General features: G+C 40.7%; 1 long non-coding RNA gene across 1 annotated transcript; it reads left to right on the top strand.

Annotated features, from left to right (window-relative positions):
• Nucleotides 1–2,357: 2,357 nt before the first annotated feature.
• Nucleotides 2,358–11,313, top strand: LOC110346205 (uncharacterized). Its single transcript, XR_002390108.2, has 3 exons — nucleotides 2,358–2,417; nucleotides 2,817–2,901; nucleotides 10,295–11,313. It is a non-coding gene; the product is annotated as an uncharacterized LOC110346205 (long non-coding RNA).
• The last annotated feature ends 698 nt before the right edge of the window (nucleotides 11,314–12,011 follow it).

Below are 12,011 nucleotides of genomic sequence, written 5' to 3'. Positions count from 1 at the left end.
TTTTGTTAGAATATACATTTGATTTCTTTTTAAAACAATCTAGGTTCCAGTTCACAGATGAACTTCTCAAACTTATCTACGATTGACAATTTCAAAATTTGGGTCATCTCTGTGCCTGTTTGAATTTCTTCCTCTTTATACTCTTTCCATGTGCCTGTTAACCTTTGACCCAGCGCTGGGCTAAATGTGGTAGATCACCTTAATCCAGTCAAGGTGAGCTGAGTCGTGGCTGGCTGGGCTGCAGGTTTCTTAAAATCTCTCTCTGTGATTTGTCCTTGCTCCGTGACACCAGGGAATCCCCGCTCAACATCTGAGGTGTTTGGCAGGGCTGTTCCATCTTGACAAATCCAAACGTACACTTTTTTGTCTTATTTTTTACCTTGTGCATCCAAAAACTCTGCTGGTGACCATTTTCTGTTTATTTCCTTGGCCTCTGGTCTAGAGCAATACCAGGATTCAGAACATGTCTGTGTCATTCCCCTGTGTTTCCATTGATTGGGGCTTGACCTTCCAACTTCTGGCTTCGTGGGTAGTCTCAAACTCTAGTACTTGTCTCCCTGTTGCCAGAATATTGCTCAAGACTGCTGACTTCTGGAACTGCCTTTTTGCCTGAACGCTTAGCCTCTTGCTACTGAGAATCAGCAAATGCTGTTTAGGGGTAAACACCTTGGAGAATATCAACCCATCTGTCTGTGATTCCTTTGACTCTAGGTCCTAACTCCCCAAAGTCTTTCTTGGCTTTGTAACTCACCAATGACTTCAGCTAAAAATAAAATTTAAAAAAGAATCTCATTTTATCTAGTGTGTTTCAAGCCCTGGGCTGAAATGTGGGTGCTCTACAAGCTACTTTTTCATAACTGAAGTTCAGAGTCATGTTTGAGATTCCTAAAAGATGTGTATGTTTACAGATTTGAAATATAACATTTTTCTCTCTTCTTCCTCCTCACAGTAAAATTTCCCCCATACATTAATTTGTGCAACATCCAAAGAATATGTTAGAAAGTCAGCATTTTCAGCTGAGATGATGTTCAGATAGACTTGGTCCCCTCCAGCCATTTCACTCCTCAGCAGAACCTCAGGGGCCCACACAGTGCTCCTAGTAGCAGCCACAGGCAATGCATTTTCATTTCTCATAACTTCTCACCCACCCTCCTCTGCTCTCTGTCTTGATCTTATTTCATCCTTAATCCATAATTTCTATACCATTGCCAGCCACAGCCTTGCTCTTTGGACTCTGGCTTAGTCAACCTAGTTTGATCCAGGGGGTTTGCTGAAGGCACTGGCTTAGAGTCACCCCCTTAACCAGGCTCCTCCCACGTCAGGGCACCTGTTTACCATGCAGCTTTCCAGGTTCTGGGCTTGGATTCCGAATCATGGTCCATCTGCAATGAACCCAGTGGTGTTTTTGTAGTAAGCACACTAGCACCCGAAAGACACCTGAAAGGTTCTCAGAATCTTACTCTGGCTTTCACCTTGTGGAGCCTTACATTTTGGCCAAGGCTGACTTTACCACCTCTCAGATCTCTGCCTGGGGCCCTGAGAAGGGACATTACTCAGTGTGACTTTAACTGATGTGGTTTAGTGCTACTTGAAGTGATCCTCCCACTCTGGGGGAAAATAATCAGAAGATTATATAGAATTATCTCCCCCAAAGGCTAAGAGGACATAGCCTGTTATCCACCTACATGGCAGTGTGGCAGATTATTTGACATTTCATCTTTGCTACCCTTTGACTCTGAACATTAAGAGTCTAAAGTTAAACTCAGAAACACCTGTCATTGATTGTGGGAACTATTCTCAGGCAATCTGGAAAATCCTTTTTCATTTAATACATAGTCTCCTCGACATTTTTAGCTATTACTCAGAACATTTTTATTCTTCATTTTATACTTAAAACCACGAGCCAAGCCAAGAAGACATTTCTGTATTCCCTCATCTCCTGCCTACCCATGTTGGAGGAATGTCAACATGAAAGTAGAAGGGATATTATTTAGGGTGGCCCAAGGGGTAATAAGGAGGATTAATGGGATGAAATTGAGCAAAGGAAAATTTAAAGTGAACATCAGGAACATTTTCTGAAGATTGAGATCAATGATCCTATGGAATTAAGATCCCAGGGGAGGCTGTGGGAGCCCTATTACTCGAATCCGTTCAAACTAGACTGCATCAAATATTTGAATGTAATCCTACCTTGGCAGACAGAGAACCTGCGATGGCCGGGAGATGGAAAAAGTGACTTCATAGGTCTTTTCCCTCTCTGACTTCTATGAGTCATCCCATGTGTGCTCCTATGCGTCACACAGCCAGCCAGACCCAGGTCATGTGCTACACATTTCAGCCACAAAATCCTCCACTCTGACTGTGCCCCTGTGAAATGGCTCCTTCAGCAGAGGCTGACGGCTCCCTTGAGGTTTCAGGTTAGTTTATAATCGATTAAATATCAGCAATGAATGCAGGCATCAGTCATAGAAAGTGGTGAGTAATTGCTTCTACCTCTCTTCCGGCAGGCTCACTCTTGTCCTTTTGCAGACACAGAAATCTTTCCCTGCACTGTGCATCATGATGGGCCAGCTGCTGTCCTCCTGCCTGCTGGGGACAGGTGACCTGCTTGCTCCCTGTGGTGCCTGGCCCAAGTAGCACTGCCCTGTGTGGTCCTGTAAGGCAGTGTCTTGGCCCACCTTACTTCAGAACCATCAGCCCACCCAGGGCCCAGGCCATTTTCCTAAGGCATTACTATTAATGCATTTTTTTCTTCATATACAATTTAAGAAGATTTCCTAAAATTGACAAAAGCAGAATTGCTTTCTTTCAAACAGGGAAGGTGACCCAGGACCCCAAGAACATTCTTCCTGGACATCATCCTGTGTCATCCCTCTTCCCACATGCTCCATAGAAGAACAGGTAAAAGTTTAAAACCACACCTCTAGGCCCTTCTATGTGATTTCTTTCCAGTTTCACCCAGAAAAGCCCACAAAAGCTAGATGATGCAATTGTTACAGCTCTGGGCCTTATGGGGCCCAGAGCTGAGGTCTCAGCAATAGATGACCTCCCTTCCCTGCTTGGAATCCCCACGGTGCCGCTGGGGGCTGCAGAGTGGCTGGGGAAGGCAGAGCAGGAAAGGAGGATTGGCCACGGGTGCTAACAGCAGCATGTGTTTCCTGTTAGTTACACTGGATTTTAACTACTTCTCTTCCTCTCCTGCATTTCTTCCTCTCTCGGATGTTGTTTTTTGTAGCTTCAAGTGTGCCCTAAATGTGCATTCCAACCCAGTTTCCATGGCAAATGTGGAAACATGAAGGGATGCAAATACATGGAGACCCTTTGCGCCCTGTAGGAAGGAAGATCAGAGGCATCCATTGCTACCCTATGGGATGCATTCAACTAATTTCCTAAATTGCAAGTGGCCTCTGTGTTTGAGTTTTTCAACTTGTGATTTTCAAAGCATCCTTATTAGATAAAGTGCTCCCTGGGAGAAGAGTTAGTGGATTTTAAGTCAAGTATATCTGATATCATAGCCCCAACTCTCAATTCCTGTATTAGACTTGCAGTCACCTAACCAGCTGGCCTGCAGCCCAGTTGGGGCTTCAATCTGTTTCTGGTGTGCACCTGCACTATGGACAGTTGCCCTGGGCAGCCAGGTAAAGAAGGTCTTTGGGGTCACAGTGACTTTCTACCTCTTGCCTCTAGCGTGGTTCCATAGCACTTTTGATGCTAACAAGCAGAGAAGAGAGGGCAGGAATTGGAGGTTGACTTACTATCTTTTCCAGGGGACCCAGATTAACTACTTTCCAATTAATGTCCCACTCAGTAACCAGTGATATGTGTTGCTCCTAACAGCTAAGGCTCCTTGCTTGGTTTTTATCAGTCAATTCTTAGTGGGTTAGGACCAAGTTAGGACAGTCAGCAAACCTGAACTTTAACTGGATGGGAGCATTGGCAGCCTGGACTCAGAGCCGGGCCAACAGAGAGGGCCTTTAGAGCCTTACCTTTGTCTCCTGAATGAGGAGAACGAAACTTAAAATGGTCATGAGGCTTGCTCAAAGCCACTGTACTTAAAATAGAGAATTGGGAGTAAATTAAGGCTTTGCTTCAGAACCAACACTTGCTTATTTATTCCACATTACTCAGAGAAAAATGGGGCAAAGGGTTAGGGCATGAGCTTGAGGAAAATGTGGCCACTTGTAGGGAAGAGGTTTATGCAGAAATTTCCCCAGAGGCCAATCTATATGAGCCAGTCCTCAGAAGGCTGTGTGAGGAGACACCAGAGATGTATGGATTACAAACATTTAAAATCCATATGGTTGGAGAACAGAGGCAGGGAAAGATCTTGGCAAACACATTCGCTTTTTCGAGATATGTGTGTGTGTCTGTATATGTAGATATATTATCAAATTTAAAACATTTGAAAGGCAACCCCAGGCATTTCAGCTAAAGCCACAGAGCGTTCAGTCCACCCCACTAACAAGATCCTCCCCTTCTGTTGTGTGGTCTTCTCATCCGGCGGGTCAGGACCCCACTAAGTCTGTTATGTTTCAACCTGAATCCTGCCTGTTTTCCACATTTTTAAGGTAGGTATAAAGCATCTAAATCTCACTCTCCCATACAGAAACCCAACTCCCAGGGGTCAGCATTTAGCCAAATAGCTTCATTGTATTTGAAGGAGTTTTAAGTCCAGTTATAAATAAATGGGGCTATACCAGTGATTTTGTAATGCACTTCGTGAAAAACGAGCAGTCAGCTTAAAATAGATTTTCTTTTACTGCCAAGTGCGTTATGTGAAAAATGGACTCCATCTGGCAGGACAGCCGTGCGGTTGTGTGGACGGAGCTCAGAGAAGGGGCAGTCCTTTTTGTTAAGAAGATGCTGCTTGAGACCCTGATCTCTGGCAGGACAAGTGCCAAAGTGGATGGAGAAGGCCATGGCCAGACAAGCCACCCCTCTACCTGATAGCCTGACCCACCCACACTTCCTCCTCTGAGTGACAGCCGCCGACATTCGTGAGCCTGGAGCTGGTTATCCTCGACTTCACTCTCTCGAACTGTTCGTGCTCTAGCCCCACATCAGAGCCCTAGCAAGTCAGGCTAAGCCTGCAGCCCAGCCCTCACCCTTTCCCAGCCGTTGACACCTCCTGGAGCTTTTGATAGATCCCTCCTCACTCCGTCAAAGCTAACCCTACAATTCACTCTTTGCAGTGCTTTAACTTTCGCCTTTTAACTTTGCACATTTGCTTTCCAACCAGACATGTCTCTGTGCTCCTGTTCTTTTTTTTTTTTTTTTTTTTGGTGCTGGGGATCAAACTCAGGACCTTGTGCTTGCAAGGCAGGCACAGTGCCACTGAGCTACATCCCCAGCCCTGTGCTCCTGTTCTTTTGCCTTGGACTTGTATCCATCACTTTCTTCAAGGTCTGACAATGTGCAGTGTCTTTAAAATGACATCCCCAGCCCTACCCAAATGTAATCACCCTCTTCCTTCAATATAAGGACTCTCATTTTCTAAAGTTTCCTCTCATCCTGCTTTCCTCTTCATTTCTTCATGTTTACCAAACACTTCACTAGGCCTCTGAGGAGTTGGCAGATTAACCAAATATAGCAGAGTTGCTAATCTGAGTCCTGTGATTTATTGATTGCTGCCCCCTGAGACAGTGTACTTTTTATAGGAAAGATTTCTAGGAATATCTAGTTACATATCATCATTATAATTTCCACCAGAACCCTCTCAGTTAACAGCTTTGCTAATCCTCCAAATATGTGCATTTTAGCAGAGAACCCTTAAAGGAGCCAACACTACCTTGAACCTTTAACTAGAACCCACACTCCCACACACTATAGCGTCATTACTCAATTAGACCCTATTCACAGTGTAAGTCCTGAAGCTGCACCCAGTCCTGCTTGGTGCTCCCCGCACTGTTCAGAGTTGTGCCTTCTTGGAAGAGTGGTGTGCTGGCCACAAGCACAGACTCTTGAGACTTCACTCATCTGACTTTGAATCCTGATTCCAAATTCAGGTTTTGGTACTACTGTCTCTATGTCATGAATATATGTTTCATTTCCCTCACCTATAAAATAAGCGTTATTTTGGCCCTGTAAGTTCACTAGATTCTTACAGAAGTTACAGGAATAATGCATGTAAAATAGTTCAGTACCTGGTAAAGAACTCATAACATTTAAATGTTACTATCACCGTTCTGAATCCTATTTTCAGTCTTTCATTTACCCATCAGATTTGACAAATTGGTACATGACTCTAAAGTCATAGCCTGAACTGACAAAGTTTTCTGACTGATCACTTCCCATAGCTGCCAAATAGACTTGGCCAGGTGGGCAAATGCTGAGAAAGAGTCAATGGCTCAATACCCACAGTAGGCCACGGGCAGAGAGATGCCTGGTAGACAATACTAGGACCAAGAGACAATCCATAAATAGGAAGCAAACAGAGGTAGAGATTTTATCACAAAAGGGTAAGACCAAGATGGTGGACAGTAGACAGGATAAGATGGTAACCACCACAGGCAAATATAGAAGAACTAACAGGGAATAAGCTATAGGAAAAACAGAGACATTGAATCTCCATATTTATTAGAAGCTGATGATGAGGTAAGGTTGGTCTGGCTGTTTCAATGTTCAGGAATAGTTACAACATTGGATTCTTAGTCTTCTTAAAGCCTTTAGTCAAGGGTGTGACAGTTACGCCCAGTAGTCAATTTGATTGGCTTGGGAGCTGTCTAGAGGATCAGTAAAGCACACTTCTGGTTTTTCTGGGTGGCTCATGAAGGGGTGACCTTGGGATTTATCTCTGGTTCCTGGCCCTCTTCCTCTCTGGTGCTGTCCCCCGCTCTGCTTCCTGTCTGCTGTGGAGGAACCAGGTATGCCCTTCTGCCCTTCTGCCATGATATTTCTACCTTGAAGTCTGCTGACAGTAGACTGAATCCCTTGAAACCATGAGCTAAAATAAATTTCCACTCCTTTAAATTGTGGGTGTTTGGCATTTTGTCCCAGGAATAGGAAAACTGATAATACAAGGGATTTCAACTCAATTCTGCCACAGAGGGGTGTTCTCTGTCTTTGATGCTGTCTATTTCAACCTGTTAGGTACATACAGATTAAAAGAAACTTTAAAATGTAAGTTATTTACAAAGTATATAAATACGTTTTCAACAATTTGTCTTTGACTAGTTGTACAGTTTATTACCCAATGAGAGATTTCATGAAACCTTTTAGTTACTTGTAATATGGAATAGATTGTTATGATAAGCAGAAAAATCCCACTCCCCCATGTCCATGTCCTGGTACCTGGATCCTGTGTGTACGTTACTAATATCATAAGAGGGACACTGTAGACATGCTTAAATTAAATCTCTATAGACAGAGAGCCTGTCCTGCACTATCCAGGCAAGCCCAGTGCAAGCATGAGGTTCTCAATGAATGGAAGGAGTCAGGAGTATACATGTTGGGGAAGTTTGAAGATGCTATACTATTCCTTGAGGATGGAAAGGTGTTTAAGCCAAAATATTCAGGTGGCAGCTGGATGCGAGAAAAGGAGAGGAAAAGAGTTTTCTCTGTAAAGAAAGAACATCATCTTGCTAATACTTTGATTTTACCAAGTGAGAAACTTATAGACTTCTGACTCCCAGACCTGAATTTGTGTTGTTTTAAGTCACTAATTGTGATCATTCAGTACAGCAGAAATAGGGAGCTGATGGGGTGGTGCTACCATTACTTCCTCAGAGACAAGCTTTCTAGGTCTGGCACTCAGGGCGACATTTTCTCCAGTAGCCATTTTTCAGGAAATGGTGTCACCTGCTAAAAATGAAATTTTATACTTTTTGGTCTTAATTGTTTCTGTAGAAATTATTATTCAATTTATTAATTAATAAAATATTAATAATTAATGCTTTTCAATTCATTGTTCTCCTTTAAAATAATATTTTTTAAAAAAACTTTCTTTGAAACCCTTAACTATTTTAATCAATTTTATATTTGCCCTGGTTAATTAGTTAGGTATATTTAGATCAGCTCTTTCAACTAATCTTGCATATTTACTTTACAGTCAAAAGTTTAGGTTTTTGTAAAAGTTCATACGTTTATAAAAACCAACCTTCTGTTTGAGTTGATTTTTGTGCAGAGTGGGTGATAAGGATCTAGTTTCAACTTCTTATAAGTGGATATCCAGTTTTCCCAGTACCATTTGTTGAAGAGGCTGTCTTTGTTCAAACATGCATTTTTAACTCTTGTGTTGACAATTAGATAGTTGTAGGTGCATGTGTTTATTCTTCGGTGCTCCGTGTAGTCCATTGGTCTACATGTCTGTTTCTATACCAGTGTCATGCTGTTTTCACAGCAATGATGCTGTAGTCAGGATTTGCAAGACAATTTAATACAGGACACATAATTTATAGGATTATTTTATAACATTCACCTAAAAAGTCAAATGGAGAGGAGTGTAAGAGATCTGTCCACACGCTAGGGACCAGAAGAATCCAGCCAAAGGCCTGCCTGGATCCCACAGCAATGTCCCCCACAAGTCCATCTGAAGGCCTAGGGTCCAAGACAGTGTCCTCCACAAGTCCAGCCAGAGGCCTAGAGCCTAGAGCAATGTCTCATACAAGCCTGCACCAGGAAGGCCCAAAGGCCAGTGGTGGAAGCCAGACAGTCTATGCCAGTGGGGTGAAGGATCTGTGCCTCCAGGCTGAGAGATGAGCCAGGAAGAGACACTGAAGGTAAAGACCAGAGCATCCCTGATGAGAACAGCAGCTGTCCCCAGTGACAGTGAGGACCTGAGCTCCTCTGACAATGCAAACAGCTGAGTTTGTATCAGGAAAACCAGCCGGGGCAGGCTTCTCCAAGAAAATCAACAGCATACAATCTTCCCCTCCAGTTCTTCTTTTATGCTGTTGGCAACAATTCTCAGGTGGGTCTTCCATGCCCAGAACTACACGGGATCAGTTTAGCTGGGTATTCCAAGTTGATCATTAATTAATCCACCATAATGACTCCATAGCATATTTTGAACTCTAGTATGTGATGCCTGCAGTATTGCTCTTTTTTGCTCAGGATTGCTTTGACTATTTGGGGACTTTTATGCTTCCCTATGAATTTAGGATTTTTTTTCTAGTTCTGTAAAGAATATCATTAGTATTTTGATGGGGATTTCAATGAATGTGTAGCTCACTTTTGGATGTATGACTATTTTAACAATATTAATTCTCCCAGTCCATGAACATGAGATATCTTTCCAGCTTTTAGTGTTTCTTTCTTTCTTGATTGTTTTATAATTTTCACTGTAGAGATCTTTCATTTTCTTTGTTAGATTCCTTCTCTCTCTCTTTCTTTCTTTCTTTCTTTCTTTCTTTCTTTCTTCCTTCCTTCCTTCCTTCATTTATTTCTTTCTTTCTCTCATGAGACTATTGTGAATGAGATTGTTTTTCTGATTTCTTTCTTAGTGAGATCATTATTAGTATACAGGAAATCTGCCTATTTTTGTGTATTGATTTTGTATGCCTGCAACTTTGAAACTACTAGAGGAAAATACTGTAAGATATTGATGTAGTAACCATTTTTTGAATAGGACTGCAACAGCTCAAGAAATAATAGAAGAATTGACAAATGGGATTATATCAAATTAAAAAGTTGCATAAAAAGGACACAACCAGCAGAGTGAATAGATAGAATGGAAGAACACTTTTGCCAACTACACACCTTACTGAGGATTAGTATCCAGAATATATAAAGAATGAAAAATAAAAAAAAAGAATACTTGAAGAACAAGGAATCCAATGAATAAATGAGCAAATGAGAACAGACATTTCTCAAAGTGCAAAAGACCAATAATTATATGAAAAAAACTCTCAACATCTTCAATCATCAGGAAAATACAAGTCAAAACAACACTAAATTCCATCTTCATGCAATCAGAATGGCTACGATCAATCAACAAACAAGCACATTAGAAATAACAAATGCTGGCCGGGATGTGAAGATAAAGGAACACTTATACACTGTTAGTAGAATGTAAATTATTACAGCCACTAAGGAAATCAGTATATAAGTTCCTCAAAAAACTGATAATAGAGCTACATATAATCCTTCTATATAACGTTTGGGTGTACCTAGAGGAAACAAAGTCAGCAACTACAGAGATATCTGCATATCCATATTTTTCCTGGCACTGCTCACAAAAGCCAAGTTATGCACACATAGCTTAGATATTCATTGAAGGACCAATGATAAAATGTGTTATATACATACGTAATGAGCTATTATTCATCCTTAAATAAGAATACAATTTCATTTACAGGACAACGGATGGAACAGGGATCATCATGTTAGACCAAATGAGCCAGACGCAGAAAGAGGAGTATTGTCTGTCCTGTCTCACGTGTGGAATCTAGAGGGGGAAAGAGCTGACCTGAAAGCAGAAGGAGGATCTTAGGGAAGGGGAAAGGAGTTGGGCTAGGACTGGGAGAGGGCGATGGGAAGCACAGATACTACCACGGCACCTTCTGGGCATGTAGAAACTGTCACAATGAAGCCCACTGTTTTGTACAATTAATGCACACTAATATTTGTAATAAAACAAAACATTTAAAACACAAAAACAAAGATGAAAAGTCTTCCATCCATTTGTCTGAAGGAGAAGTATTTCTTATTGTACACAATTGGCAGATATTGTGCTGCCATTTCTCAGGCCATTTCTCTTTTTATTCAGGTCTCTGCTAGCAGCAAAAGAACAATAACCTGGAGAAGAAAGTGGTAAATTTATCTTCTTAACTTGTCTTTTCACATCTTCAGCTGCCACCTTTAATTTCTGCAAAAAGGACTCTCTTGTTCTTTCCATATCTATTTCACTCTATCTCTATTTCTATCTTTTATATTTCTCACTCTTCTGCAGTCTTGTTCTATCAGTTAGTTTTTTTATTTTCTTCCCATAGCTTAAAATGCAATCTAACAAGCAAACAAAACAAATTCATTTCATTAGGCCTTCTTTTCCTCTAAATATCCTTCCTTTTCTTTCTTCTATTTAGTGCAACATCAGATTCTTGAATTCCTTATCTTTCATTCACATTTCAACTCTGATGACCCAGATCCCATACCAGTCTTTCCACTGAGGTTATTTTTGTGAGTCACAGATGACCTCCTGCTCACTACATTCCATGTAGTTAAGCATCTTAAAGCTTAACTATCTCATGTCACAATATCAACTAGCTACTGAAAAGCACATCACAACTTACACAAAATTTTGCAAAATGTATTAAAAAATTAATATCTTTACTCTGGAAGGACCCCTTATAGAGAACTAGAAATAAATTCTTGTATTAATAGGGCAATTTATATAATTTCAAAATTCAGAAAAGAAATACAATTTTTAAATTAATAGGAAAACATTCACTTTCTTTGGTAGTTTTATATCTGTTATGATATTTGAAAAGCAGATATCATCTCCAGTGCTGGTAAAGCTGTGGCAAATAGATACTGGACTGTCAGAATTGTGTGTAAAATTTATGGAGCTATTCATTCCAGATTTATAACAAATGGCAATGTTTTAGAACCAGGCCAAATTCCCAATAATAATCAACTGGTTAAATTGCAAAACATTTTACATAACAGAAGAGTGTTTAGATAGTTTAATAACTTTGGAAAATAGTTAAGGTGTAGGAGAAGATGTAAAAATGTAATAGGAAAGAAGAAAAAACAAAATGTTTTCAGTGATTTTCAAAAATATCTACTTTGTTTTTTATATTTTTTAAATTTCTAAAATAAGCATTAATTTAATAACTTGAAATAAAAATCTGGAAATAGAGCACATTACATTACGGAAAAATCTTTGTCATATACCACAATAGATCATAAGAACAAGACAGACTCTATAGGTTCCTGGGCCTGAGATTTTCCTGAGTCTATGGAAAAGCTATGAGTTTGAAGTGATATTATTGGAAAATAGCCAGAAGGCGATGGTTTTGTGAGGTTAGTTAAGATAAACTCATGGGTTATAGCCATCTAAAAAGCTCAGGGTT

This window comes from Heterocephalus glaber, unplaced genomic scaffold (assembly GCF_053883595.1).
Source record: "Heterocephalus glaber isolate CG9 unplaced genomic scaffold, H.glaber_assembly_v1.0 deba00001067, whole genome shotgun sequence".
Taxonomy (NCBI): Eukaryota; Metazoa; Chordata; class Mammalia; order Rodentia; family Bathyergidae; genus Heterocephalus; species Heterocephalus glaber.
Note: the sequence above shows the minus strand (reverse complement) of the source record. Positions and strands in the feature narration are given on the sequence as shown.